This window comes from Emydura macquarii, unplaced genomic scaffold (assembly GCF_026122565.2).
Source record: "Emydura macquarii macquarii isolate MOO-44397 ecotype Brisbane River unplaced genomic scaffold, CSIRO-AGI_Emac_v2 contig_1045, whole genome shotgun sequence".
In the NCBI taxonomy this organism is placed as follows: Eukaryota; Metazoa; Chordata; order Testudines; family Chelidae; genus Emydura; species Emydura macquarii.
In genome coordinates this window covers 4,101,887-4,115,347 of record NW_027131182.1, presented here as the reverse complement: position 1 = coordinate 4,115,347, position 13,461 = coordinate 4,101,887, and the positions used below count along the sequence as shown (strand labels likewise).

Here is a 13,461-nt window from a genome sequence, read left to right as displayed (position 1 = left end):
AGCACACAATACAAACAAATCCTAGAGGAGGGAAAGTAGTAGGGGGCAGTGCCAGCTATGACAGCTGAGTGTAAGTCCAGCTGTCTGAGGGGGTGGAAGGAAGGGGGTAGTGAAATGGCCCATGACTTTGGTAGCAATGTGTAGGGGGAGTTGGTGAAGTTCAGGGGAAGAAGTTTTGTTGCGGCTGAAGAGGGAGCTGAGCTTGCATGAACTGTGTCTGCAATGATACTATTGTCTTTAGAAGCTCTGTCTGCTCATTCACTCATGGCCAGCTAAAATTCTCTCCTGGTTTTCCTTCTGTTCCTGTCTGTCCATCTTCTGAGATTCTGACATCGATTGTCTCCATGCCCCTTTCTCTCTTTTGGAAGCCTCAGAGGACAGAAGAAGTTCCTGGAACATCTCCTCCTTGCTTCTGTGGGGTTGCTTCCTTATCAGTTGTAGGCGGTCTGCCAGCATAGGGGCCTTGTCACATCTGTGTAAGAACAAGAAACAATTAACAAAACCATTATTGTGAGTGCCCTAACAGTACACATGAATCACTGTGAAACACACCTCATTTTCACTATCCCCCTGTGCAGAGTACAGCTCCTTGATCAGCCTGAGAATGGTGAGTTGGGAGACAAGACCATATAAGTAGGTCTAGGTTCTTGGTTCTGGGTGGGCTCGCTTGGGGCATAAATGCAGTTGCACTGGGAAAACAAATTTCAAATTGTGCCACCATTCTCCACAGGCAGATATCTCATTTCTTAGAGTCAGCAAGGATGCTAGGATGCATTACCTCCATGCAAGCAGCTTCAAACCGGATCCCTATGCTGCATGACTGTGAGCTGCTTTGGTTCCTGCTCAACTGATTGCCAATAACATAGCTGCTCTGCCCAGGAATCGGAGGCAGAAAATCAGGGAGTACCTCCAAGAAAGTTTCCTAGCGGTCACACTGGAGGATACCCGCGAAAACTCAGCGTGCATTGATGTGCTTCTCAGCTGTAATGCCTAGATGTGCAAGGGCACATGCAAACACAGCTACTCCCGTGCATTTCTATCCCTTCCAGTACCTGTCTGTTTTAGCCAAGCTAATGACCCCCATGCCTCCAGTATACAAGCAGCATCAGCTTCCAAACACTTACCAGAGCTCCCCTCTCCTGCATCCTGAACGCCTGAGCTGAAGGGTTGGGGCTGGCTGTAGCCTTCCTGGGTCAAGAACAGCTCCTGACTCCCAACCTCAGCAACCGAACTGTTCCCCAGTTCCGGGTCATCCTCCAGCTCCACTTCCTCGTTGATGACCTCTTTGTTGGGGTTCAGTCCAGCATCCAGAAGCCCCGGGGCCGTGGAGATGTCTACGGGCGTCTTGAGGGTGGATGTGGGGTCACTGCTCAGGATGGATTCCAGCTCTTTGTAGAAGCGGCAGCTCATTGGCTCCACACCAGAGTGGTGGTTTGCATCCCCGGACTTGTGGTAGCTTTGCCACAGCTCCTTGATTTTAGCTCGGCACTGCAGCGTGTCCTTCTCTGCCATGAGTACGAGAAATCTGGACATAGGCATCAAAGTTCCTTCAGCTAGAGTGGAGCTGGGACTGCACTGCAGACTCCCCCCAAATGCCGATCAGGTCCAGCAGTTCCAGTGTGCTCCAAGCTGGAGAGCGTTTGCTGCGTGGAGCTGCCATGGTCAGCTGGGAAGATGGGCTGCAAGCTCTCCAACCTGACCAAGCAGGAAGTGGAATAAAAACTTCAAACTTACCGTGACTGCAAAGGGGGAGGGGCAGGTAGCTGCAGAGCAGCGGAGTGCAAGTGGATGTCCAGAGTGGTCAGGATTGGCATTGTGGGACATTTACGGAGGCCGATTACCATGACAAAAACATACAGCAGTGTCTACACTGACGATTTGTCACAAAAAGTTTGTCGCAAAAAGCTCTACGCCTCTTTTGAGGTGGTTTTATTTTGTCGACAAAACAGGGCAGTTTTGGCGACAAAAGGGTCATTGCAGTGTGTGCACCAGGATTGTTTTGTCGACAGAACTCTACTGTAGACCAGGCCTGGATTTTACAGTCTCCTCCTCTTCCTTTTCTCTTCTTATAATTTTCTGTATTTTTGTTTTCTCCTTTTCCTCACACCCCTCTCTTCTCGTTCCACCTCTCAGCCTCCACCCCCACCTCTCAATCTGTTCCCCCTTGCCATTTGCCTTTGGAGCTCTCACCCCCTCTCCTCACATTCAATCACTCTCACACACAAGGTGGTGGGATGTCATGCTCCTTAACTCTGCTCTCTCTCTCTTATTCCTTCGTTTCCCTCCTTTCCCCCTAGAAACAGTTTCTTACCGATTATACCACAGCTCCTGTGACAAGATGTTCCCCTCTCCCCCTGCCTGGAGCAGGTGAGGTGCGGAGGTGTAATGATGCCAACCAAGGCTGGGTCAGTAGCATCTGCACGTGGTAGAAATGCAGCTGAGGTGCCCGCAGGCTTGCTCATCGCTTGAAGCAATATGAAAGTGACCTGCTGAGGAGGATGGCTGGTTCCAGCTCTCACGCAGACGGCAGGAGGCAGCGTAAGCACAGTGCTGGTGGGAGAGTGGCTGGTAAGGTGCATACACAGTCAGCCAGCCTGCTACCAGTTTCACTGGCCAGAAACTTGGTTAGGTAGCCAGAGGCCACAGGGATTTAGAGGAACCGGCACAAAAACACCAATTTTTGTAAAACAGGCTGGGATACCAGGAATAGATATATCAAACATATATTTCCTCCCCTTCTGGATGGAGGTTTCTGGATTTTTCTTCCCTACAGGTGAATCATTTTCTTCCCAAGAAAAGGATTCTGATCTCAAGTACTTTGGGGTGCATCTCCACTGAAGTGTGTGGAATAACTAGTGTAAAAGCAGTGTGAAGTAAGAGTCAAGCTTCACCCAAGTCTTCAATGCTACAATTTACAGAGGCAAATTCTGTCTCACTCTATTGCTAGGAAAAAAACCCCTTAAAATCCTACCATCTTTATTATAGTGCCAAACACTCATTAGTCTCAAAAGGTTGATTTTTTTAAAAAAATGTGAAATATTAAAAAAACAACAGACAACCCAACACTATAAAAGCTGCAATTTTCTTCCCCAAACAGTACCACCCTCCAAGCCCTTCTGATAGAAGTTGGAAAGGTTCTTCCCCAGTCCTCCTCAAAGGAAGAGAGTGAAAAGACAGTGCCCTCTTGACGTTCAGACATTAATTACCAAGTTAGACTATTTTTCTAAATTACACAATATGGCCCCAAGAGACCACAGGAAATAAGAGGAGGGAGGGGAAGGATAAAGTCTACATATGGCACTGCAGACTCAGGCACAAAGGAAAGGCAATTAGACAAGGAGTATTTATCCTGCATACCCATCACTTCAAGGCTCGTACTTAACCGCCTGTACAACAGGCAGGGAAGTAATGGGTTAATTCCAGTGCTTTAAATGAAACTGAAATGGAATGGTCTCTGCCAACCAGATTACAGGGATGGTGCACAATTGCAATTATGCAAGTCTTCTACTTTCTGATTGGCTGTGAGGTCTGCTCCCTCCACAGTCATTGTATGGTTATTCATCAACAAAGATGGTGTGTAAATCCTTGTATGCTGATCAACTGAAGGTCGTTGATACCCTTTCAGAGGCAGAGTTTTGGACAATCACTGCAGAGCTATTTAATTTTTTTTTAAATGTTCAAAGCACTCAACCTGGTTAAATCCCAGCTGGTCTCAAACATCCCACTCCTGCACAAGACTAATAGGAAGGCAGCAGCAAATAGATTCCAGTAGCACCTAGGCTCTGCCAATCTCCTTGAACCTCCAAGTTTGGTTTCAGGATAAGTCAGCACAGAAACAGCCCTGGCTGCAGTTGGACAACTTCCTTGGGGACCGAGGGAAGACAATGACACTCAGCCATCCAATACTGCTAATCCACCGGCAGCTGTTGATGGATTGGCACCGAGCCGGCTACCATCTTTCCTTTCCATCAGTTCCCAATGAGCCATGGGCAGCCGCCCATGCTCACTAAAAGTCTTGTCTTGTGGAGTCCCACGGGACTCAGTCCTGATACTGCCCTTATTTAACATCTATGTACGAACATTAGGTGATGTGGTGAGAAAAAGCAAGTTGCACCACCACCAGATATTCCCAAAACATGCAGTTCTGTGCATCCAGTCCAGTCTCTCAGGGCAGGATGGACCCTGGATGAAAAACCGCTGTCTCAGACTGAACCCAAGACAGACTGAAGCTGTGATAGTTGGCAGAAGGACATTATTATTTATATTACTGTAGCACCAAGTGGCCTCAAGTGAGATCCCATTATACTAGGCACATGGTATGAGACAGTCCCTGCCTCAAAAAGCTTACAGTCTGTATAGAGAAGACAGACAACGGGCAGCAGACAGGAAATACTATTATCCACCTTACAAGTGGGGAAGGAGGCATAGACAGATTAAGTGACTTGCCCATTGTTTGAATGCAGATTTCCTAAAACCCAATGCTGTGTCTTAATCACAGAACTGTCTCTCCTCTCTTCCTACTTCAATGAACTGGTGAGCATCTCCCATCCTGAAACTCTGGATTGCTACCGTGCTTGTGAAGCCATCACTTTCTAGTCTGTTTATTAGCAGGTCCACATACAAAGTAATATGGTAAATCTAGGGAGAACATCTCATCCCCCCACAAACCCTGTCTCAAATACAAAATGACAAGATTGGCTTAAATTACTGATTCCTGCTCTATTGAAACTCTGGGGAAAATTGCATGAGCCTGATCCTGAGAGATGCGGAGCACCCATGAGTCTCCACTGATGTCATCACACCGTACCTACGGGGATCAGGCTTTTCTTCTGCATTTCCCACAGGTGTGCTGACAACAACCTTCTCCTGTTTGAACCAGGCAAGCGAGGGCTGGATACAATATGCTTGCTGGAGTTAAAAGAAATATGTAGGTAGAGGTAAGGGGAGCTACCTGAGTTCCCTCCTCAGCACCCAGCTTGAGGGGTAACTAATCTGCACACCAAATGTGGAAATTCTGCTCCAGGAGAGGTAGCGTGGTCCCATGGACTGGGTGCTGGGCTCAGGAGACATTGATTCTAATCCTGGTTCCGCTACTGTCCTGCTGTGCATCTTCAGCAAATCCCTCTGCCTCTTTCCTCTCCTCCCCATCAGCTGACTTGCCTGCTAAGAATGGGGGAAGGCCTGAGCTCTTATGATGTGTTTATACGGTGCCAAGCACAATGGAATGCCAATATCAGATGGGGCCTCCAGGTGCTACTGGAATATAAACGACAATAATTCCCTTTGCTGTTCATAAGTCTCCCTGCCTCTCTTCCCATCTGCAAGAATCCAACCCTCTTTGGATGTTCTCCTGTTTTACAGTGTTTTTAAAAATAGGAAACAGAAAGATGTAGGTGGAAGAATTTAGAGGAGTGGATGTTTAAGGCCAGTTGAGTTAGTGGATGTTTAAGGCCTGGGCTGAATTTGGCCCTTAAAGTTCAGTCACATTACTGCCTCTGCAATGTTGCAAGAACAGAAATTAGAACAATAACCCCAGTTATCCTGGAGGAGGGATGCGTGGGAGACAAGGGATATTCCCCCACCACGGTACTCTGGGAACGCTATGTGTGAGAGAAAGATAATTTGTTGAAGCTTTGTCAGTTACAGTTAATTTAAATCAGGCTGAGGAGAGGGAAGGAAAGGGGGACAACTGTACCAGGTCCCCAGGCTCAGGGGAGTCCCTAAAAAGTCTGAAACTGGAGTGAAATGGGTGGGGTCCCAGGGAACATGATGTACCAGGGCCCCAGATTTCTCTTGACAGGCCTGATCATTGGGCTTTCTGAGCAATGCTGTTGTACGGAAGGATAGAACTCAGGGCTACCAATCAGATCTGACAAAGTTTAGAGCAGCCCTCCAATGGCATTCTTTATGTTGGAGGACCAGCCATGTACACAGGCAATAGAGACTCTACACTACCCAGCCCTCCAAGCCCTCACATAAACTCCTCCCTGTAGACTAGGAGCAGCAAATACACTCAAAGCCATCACCGTCAAGGGGATTAATTCCACCTGAGGAAGAAAATTTCTGGGAGATCAACAACTAGTGTTTGGCAATTGTAGCATATCCTGCTGGCCTCTGATGCCCTCCAACAGCCATATGAACGGCATTAGTAAAAAGCCACAGATCGAACCTCCAGCTCTTACTGACAAATACCAGGTCAGTCATGAGAAAAACCAGCATCACGTTTGAGCTGTTCACAGAGGAGACTTCCAACTTTGCATCATCAAAACCTGCTTTTGGGCCAGTATGTCCCACACAGTGCCTTCCACGGAACCACCTTACAGCATGCAAGGGCAATGGGATGACCATTTTATTGCCACCAGACCAGAAATGCAAGGAGACATCCACAATGACAAAGGGGAGATAGCTGAGTGATGGAAGAAACAGTGGGACACTTCTGCTATTTAGATCTCCTGGCACGAGAGTTTCCAAAGCCCCAGTCGAATTCCTGAAAGAGCTAACAGAGTTTCCACCAAGCCTGATAACAGAGTCTCCAAGAATCATGATCCTGTAAGTTCTCAACATCCGTGTGTACAGCAGATCTGAATAAAGAGACCCAGCAATGGAACTCCTTGCCAGGAGAGACAAGAACGAGGCCAAACCTGACTGTGTTCAGACTGAAATGTAAGATGGTCCTTAGAGAAAACTCCTCCCTAGGAACAATGTCCTGTTCCACAACCCAACCCGCCCAGGTTCTCCCCTCCTCTTCCCCCACAACTTTCACACATACCCTCCAGCCCAGGGGGTGGATGGGAAGAAAAGATTTTCATTTATTTATATTTTGAATGCTTTGTTATAATTTTGCCTGGTGCCTGCACACTAACCTAACAAGCTCCTTAGATTTGATAGTTACAACAGTCCGCCTGTTCTTATCTGCAAAGTGCCCTCTTTCAATTCCCTCCTTAAAACCCACTTCTTCAAACAATCCTCCTCCTCGTCAATAAACCCCACACCAGTCCAGCCCTCAACTTTTGTCCGAGGTCTTTTCTTGCATTTGCCTTGTCCAACTTAAACAGTAAACCCTTCCAAGTGGTGAACGCATTTTAATCTCGGTTTGTAAATCACTGTGCAAACTCCCCAGGCTGTGTAACAGATTTTTTTTTTTAACAATAAATAATAATGATCAGAATTAATAATTAGGAATGCGTTACTCAGTACACCACGTAATACTCCCAGCCCACAGCACATACAGCCCCACCTCACTTTTCCTTTCCTTTCCCAAGCTCAGCTTTCTTCTTGAATCCAAACAACTGACATACAGAAAAGAAGTGTGGTTTTCTCATTGCTGTAGTGTAGAAGTCAGTTTCTCTTGCTGAGAGAAGCTGCTTTGGTGACCTCTGAGCCATCGTCGCTCTCCTCATTAGCCGGCAACAGGAATTCATTCAGGCTGGCCCACCCAATGCCAATGTCATTGCCGCCCCTCCACCGACCTCACTCCCCATTCTGTCCAGCCTAGCATATGCTTACACCACCATGGAAGGTGTTAATATGCTTTTATCGGGGGGAGGAAAGGAAGGGAGCTACAGAGAGGAAGCCGCCCTGGGGGAAGGGAAGAGACATTCCTACCACAGCCATCATACAACATTCCCCTTCCTCTTGCTCACTCCCTTGGTGACCTTTGGCTGAGACTGCCAAAGCTATAAAGGAAAAGGAGTCAGGGGGAGGGGGGGAGGCTAAAATGTAAGAACAGCTGAAAGGGCAGAGAGACAGAGATCTTAACTTGTCTCTAATAATGATTTTTTTTTAAAAATAAAGGATTAAAGATTAAAAGAATTGGGCAGATGGGAGGCAGGAGAGAAAATAAGCACAAATGTTTGAAGGGTGTCCCCACACAGGAGGGTGAATCACAGAGTTTAAAGCCAGAAGAGACCACAAGATCATCTGGTCTGACCTCCTGTATAGCACAGGCCAGCAACACCACCCAAACCCACACACCAAACCCAACAATCGAAATTAGACCAAATTATTACTGCCCACAGGAGACTAGGTGAGTATGTGCCACAGGCAGAGAATAGGAGGGATCGAGGTGCAGCAGTGCCCAAGACTCAGCCATGGCAGGGAAATGATTAAATGAGACATACCCAGATAATCCCAGCAAGTAACCCACACCCACACGGTGCAGAGGATGGTAATAAACCTCCAGTGTCACTGCTGATCTGACCTGGGGGAAATTCTTTCCTAACCCCACATGTGGCAATCTATCAGACCGCAGCATGTGAGCAAGAACCAGCCATCCAAGCACTGAGAGATAATTCAGGGCCACCTCAGAGCCCTGTTGGTCCCCCCCCCCCCCCGTTCAATGTCCCTTCTCCAACCACAGCCATCTCTGATGCTTCAGAGAAGGAAGACAAAACAAAACAAAACACAACACAACCTCCCCAGGCTCTCCAAGGGGGGTACAATGAGGAGTGACGGGACAAAGTTACACACAGGAAAATTTAGGATGAATATCAGGGAGATCTATTAGGCTGTGAAAATGTCTCCCAAGCAAGTGGTGTAATTCCCAAGGTCTTGGGACATTTGAAACTGGACAGGGCACTAGAAAACACACTATTGGGAACAATCTTGGCTGGCAGGAAGAATGACAGATCAAGCTAGTTTGGTTGTCTAAGCTGAGGGAAATACAGCAAGTGAAAGAGCATGAAAAGTGAAGGAGATTTAAACAATCCTGCCACTTGTAAGAAGTCAGGCTGTGATGGGTCACGCAGGCAAGGAGAATGCTGTCAGAGCCACCTAGGCCTGCCTTTCATTGCCTGAACCGCCCTGATCTGGCTTTGTCTTCAAAGAGACCCGACAAGGGCACAATATACCTGCGGGAAGGAACAGTGCCTGCACTGCATCACCGCCCCCTGGAAAGCCACAACTGCGCTTCTAAGGGGAGCTCCCAGTGATGGAACCAACGGGTCTTAGAGATTGGGAAGGGAACAAGATGCTCTTCAAGGCCTTGTACCCTGCTGACCCAGCACATCTCCATCAGGCTTCAAACATCGCTAACCCCCAGCAGAGTTTCAGCTGCAGCTGCAGCTGCTGCTGAGCAGCCTGAGAGCTGGACTGAATGAGAGCAAGGGCAGAGCCACTGCAGAGCGGAGCTGCTGGCATATCTCCAGGCGTTCCCAGTATCTAGCTAGGGCTCGGTGATCCATTTAGAGTTACCACCTATCACAAACGATGACTGGCTCAGCCCATTTTCATGAGTCTGTCCTGCGCGACACGATCAGCTGAGGGTATTAAAAAATCCCACAGCAGGTTCTGCCATGAAACCAAGAGCCTGCAAGAGCAGGTCACAACCTCCTTCCAAGGATCAGCCTTGGATCCACCATTTTAGGGTTTGAAAACAGCAGAGTCGGCAAGGGCCACTGCCAATCCTGGCAACTAATGAACTAAAACACTTTGGTCAGGAACAAAGGGGGGGGGGGGGGGAATCGCTGCCCAACTTTGCTCATTATTTGCATTTATTTAGAGATTTTTTGGGACTCTTGCTGATACTGAATCTCTAATATTCTGAATTAATTTTCTGTTATCCAAATGAAACCTCGACTTTCATATGCAGTACCCGAATACTGATTCTGACAGATACGGCAATTTCTTGTAATAGCTTTGGGAGAGCTTGCTGTATTAAATTTACGTATGGTGGGTAGGGATTGGATATAATTCCACTGGGGTGGGGTGACCACAACTCCTCCAGGAATTAAGAAGAATGGAGGGTAATTAGGCAAATTCTCCCAGATTGTAACCCTCCAATGAGGTATCACCACCAGTGGAGACTCGCATATACGGGTTCAAACTGGATTTTCCAGAGACTAACAGACAAAGACAGGACTTCCAATCTGGGAAATGGACAGAAGCTTCTGTCCAAGGGGGGCCCAATCCATCCTGGGAAGGGTTGGAAGGCCGTTGGCCTACTGAGGCCCCATAAAACAGATGGGTGACCTCTGGTAAGCTTTTAGCATGCGTTTAGGAATGTTTCTTGTTTTTTAATATTTTTTTTTGTAATGCTTTCACCTTAAGAATAAATGTACTTGCTTAGAAAGGGCTGTGCAATAACTTGTGACTGAGGGCAATCACAGCTGTTCAGAGTCTTCGAAGAGAAAGCAAAATGTAGACACTGGCTTGTTTAGGAAGTCTGGCTTGCTGGGGATGTTGCAGGGAACTATGCAATATGGGAAACCCCCCGGTCAGGAAGGAGAGAGACACGGGTCTCCACCCATGAGAGGTGACAGCTGTGGAGCTGGAAACCTGAGAGTGGGTGTCCTTGAGGGACCATGGAGAGGGAATACAAGTGCAGTTGCCCTGAACTATCACACTGAGAACATACTGGAACAAATTATTCAACAATTAATTTGTAAGCACCTAGAGCATCAGAGGGTTATAAGGGATAGCCATCATGGATTGGAAAGAACAACTCATGCCAAACCAACCTAATTTCTCTCTTTGAGAGTGTTACTGGCCTGCTGGACTGGGAAGAAGCAGTAGAGGTGATTTATCTTGATTTTGGTAAGGCTTTTCACACTGTCCCACACGACATTTCCATAAGCAAACTAGAGAAATGTGATCTATATGAAATTACTATAAGATGAGTGCACAACTTGTTGAAAATCTTTGTCATCAATTTTTCACTGTCAAACTGGGAGGAAGTACCTAACAGGATCTTGCAGGGGTCTGTCATGGGTCCAATACTATTCAATACTGTCCAATATGAGGCACTTGAATAATTCAGTGGAAAGTATGCTCATAAAATTTGTGGATGACATGGAGCGGGGAAGTGTTTCAAGCACTTTAGAGGGTAGGTTTAGAATTCAAAAGAACCTTTATAAATTGGAAAATGGGTCTGAAATCAGTAAGATGAAATTCAATGAAGACAAGGGCAGAGTGCTACATTTAGGAAGGAAAAAACAAATGCATGAAGACAAAATGGGGAATAACTGGCTAGGTGGCAGAATTGCTGAAAAGGAAATGTGGGTTACACTGGATCACAAATTGAATACGAGTCAACAATATGATGCAGTTGCGAAAAAGACTAATATCATTCTGGGGTGTATTAATAAGCATGTCATATGTAAGACATGGAAGGTAACTGTCCTGTTCTACTCAGCACTGAAGCTCAGCTGGACTACTGTGTCCAGTTTTGGCTACCACGCTTTAGGAAAGATGTGGACAAAACGAAGAGAGTCCAGAGGAAAGCCACAAAATTGATAAAAGGTTTAGAAACCCTAACCCATGAGGAAAGGTTGAAAACACTGGGCCTGTTTAGTCTTGAGAGAAGAAAACAGAGGGGACCTGATAACAGTCTTCAAATACACTGAGGGTGGTATAGAAATGACTGCAATCAATTGTTCTCAATGTCCATTGAAGGCAGGATAAGTAGTAATCAGCTTAATCTGCAGCCAGGGGGTTTTAGGCTAGATATTAGGAAAAACTTTTCAACTGTAAGGATAGCTAAGTACTGGAACAGGTTACCAAGGGACCTTGTGGAATCCCCATCACTGGAGATTTCTAAGACTAGGTCAGACAAACACCTGTCAGGGATGGTCTAGGTTTACTTGATCCTGCCTCAGTGAAGGGGGCTGGACTAGGTGGCGTCTCAAGATCCCTTCCAGCCCTACATTACTATGATTAACATCACATAGGGGAATGTTGTCTAGCGATTGAGGGAATATTGTCTAGACTGTGTCCCAAGTGTGACACACTGATGAGTGTGTGTTAAACATCTCCCTCTGTGCTGACTCACAGAGGGTATGAGTTGGCACAGGCTGGGCAGCATTAGCAGTTTGTGCTTTTAGCTCTGGAGGTCCGTGGTTCAATTCCCAGTGTGTTGGCTAAGATGGCAGATATTGTAGAGCAGTTATGAGGGGGTAGAATGGAAAAATCTGGGTCCTCCAAGGTCAGTGGTTCTCAACCAGGGGTACACGCGCCTCTGGGAGTACGTGTACGGTCTTTCAGGGGATACATCAGCTCATCTAGATATCTGCCTAGTTTTACAACAGACTACATAAAAAGCACTAGCAAAATCAGTAGAAACTATAATTTCATACAATGACTTGTTTATACTTCTCTATATATTATACACTGTAACGTAAGTACAATATTTATATTCCAGTTGATTTATTTTATAATTATATGGTGAAAATGGGAAAGTAAGCAATTTTTCAGTAACAGTGTGCTGTGACACTTTTGTATTTTTATGTCTGATTTCGTAAGCAAGTAGTTTTTAAGTGAGGCAAAACTTGGGGGTACGCAAGACAAATCAGACTCCTGAAAGGGGTACAGTAGTCTGGAAAGGTTGAGAGCCACTCTCCTAGGTTATAATAATGACTCACTTAATTTCTCTGTGCTTCAGTTTGCTCCTCTCTCCACTCACAGTGATCCTGTGAAGAGTTTAATGTTTACAACATGCGCTGGCACACACAGATAAAAGTTTCTTTATAAGTGCAAAATAATTACTCTTAGCGCTTCTCTTTTGTGCTGTTGTGTTTCTGTTTCAAGCTTAAGCAGAACTTGTCTTGCCTCTAGTAATTTAGCACCTTTGTTGTATGGCATTACGGAGGCACAGCTGATAAATTCGAGATTCACAACTCCACTAAATGGGTCATAATATTGCTTTTTCCTAAGAACATCTTCTATAAGCAGAAGGAATAAAAGCTTTTTAATTGTTTGGAAGAAAGTTCTCTTTCATCTCTTCAACATTTAGATAATATTTTAGCACTGTAGCTTATTTTTGTATTTGCAAATCTGAGACTTCTTCCAAAGTCGTTAAGGATGCGGGTCCCACCATGCTTTCTATCTACCCCAACCGTCTAATTCCCCGCCCTGCTCCCGCACTTCATTTCAATGATGAAAAGCAGTGTTGCTTAGTGGATAGTGCATTGGATTAGGAGTCAGGAGACCTGGGTTTTAATCCTATCTTTACCACAAACTTTGAGCAGGTTTCTTCATTTATTTGTGCCTCTTTTCCCTTCCATCTTTTGTATGTCTTGACTATTTAGACTGTAGATTCCTCAGGGCAGGGATTGTCTCTTTTGGTAAACCAGATGGGTTTGTACAGTGCCTATCTCGATACAGGCCTGATCTCAGATGGGGCCAGTAGGTGCTTCTTTAATATAACATAAACAACAACACCTCAACTCCTTTGCTTTCCTCAGGTTCTGCCCTCTGTGAGATGATCCTGCATGCACTATTCCCATGTGGTTGGGGGTTGGGTATTATTTACCTTGCAGAACAAAAAGACCCACTTTTTGTACGGTTGGATTTTCCATGGTTGGTGTCCTTAGGGCTGGGGTCTCAGGACTCTGATCTTTAATTCAAAAGGCCATGCAGGACAGAAGGATCCAAAAGTCCAGGCAGGAACAAATAATTCAAAGGGAGAGGTGGGGTGGGGGGAAATGTTAATAACTGAAAGGAAAGAATCAATAACCAAGGACACCA

The 13,461-nt window shown here is 46.0% G+C and overlaps 1 protein-coding gene across 2 annotated transcripts in view; it reads right to left on the bottom strand.

Annotated features, from left to right (window-relative positions):
- CTIF (cap binding complex dependent translation initiation factor) overlaps nucleotides 1–13,461 on the bottom strand; it is a 318,671-nt gene that overhangs the window by 19,029 nt on the left and 286,181 nt on the right. The gene's annotated exons all lie outside the window — the stretch shown is intronic.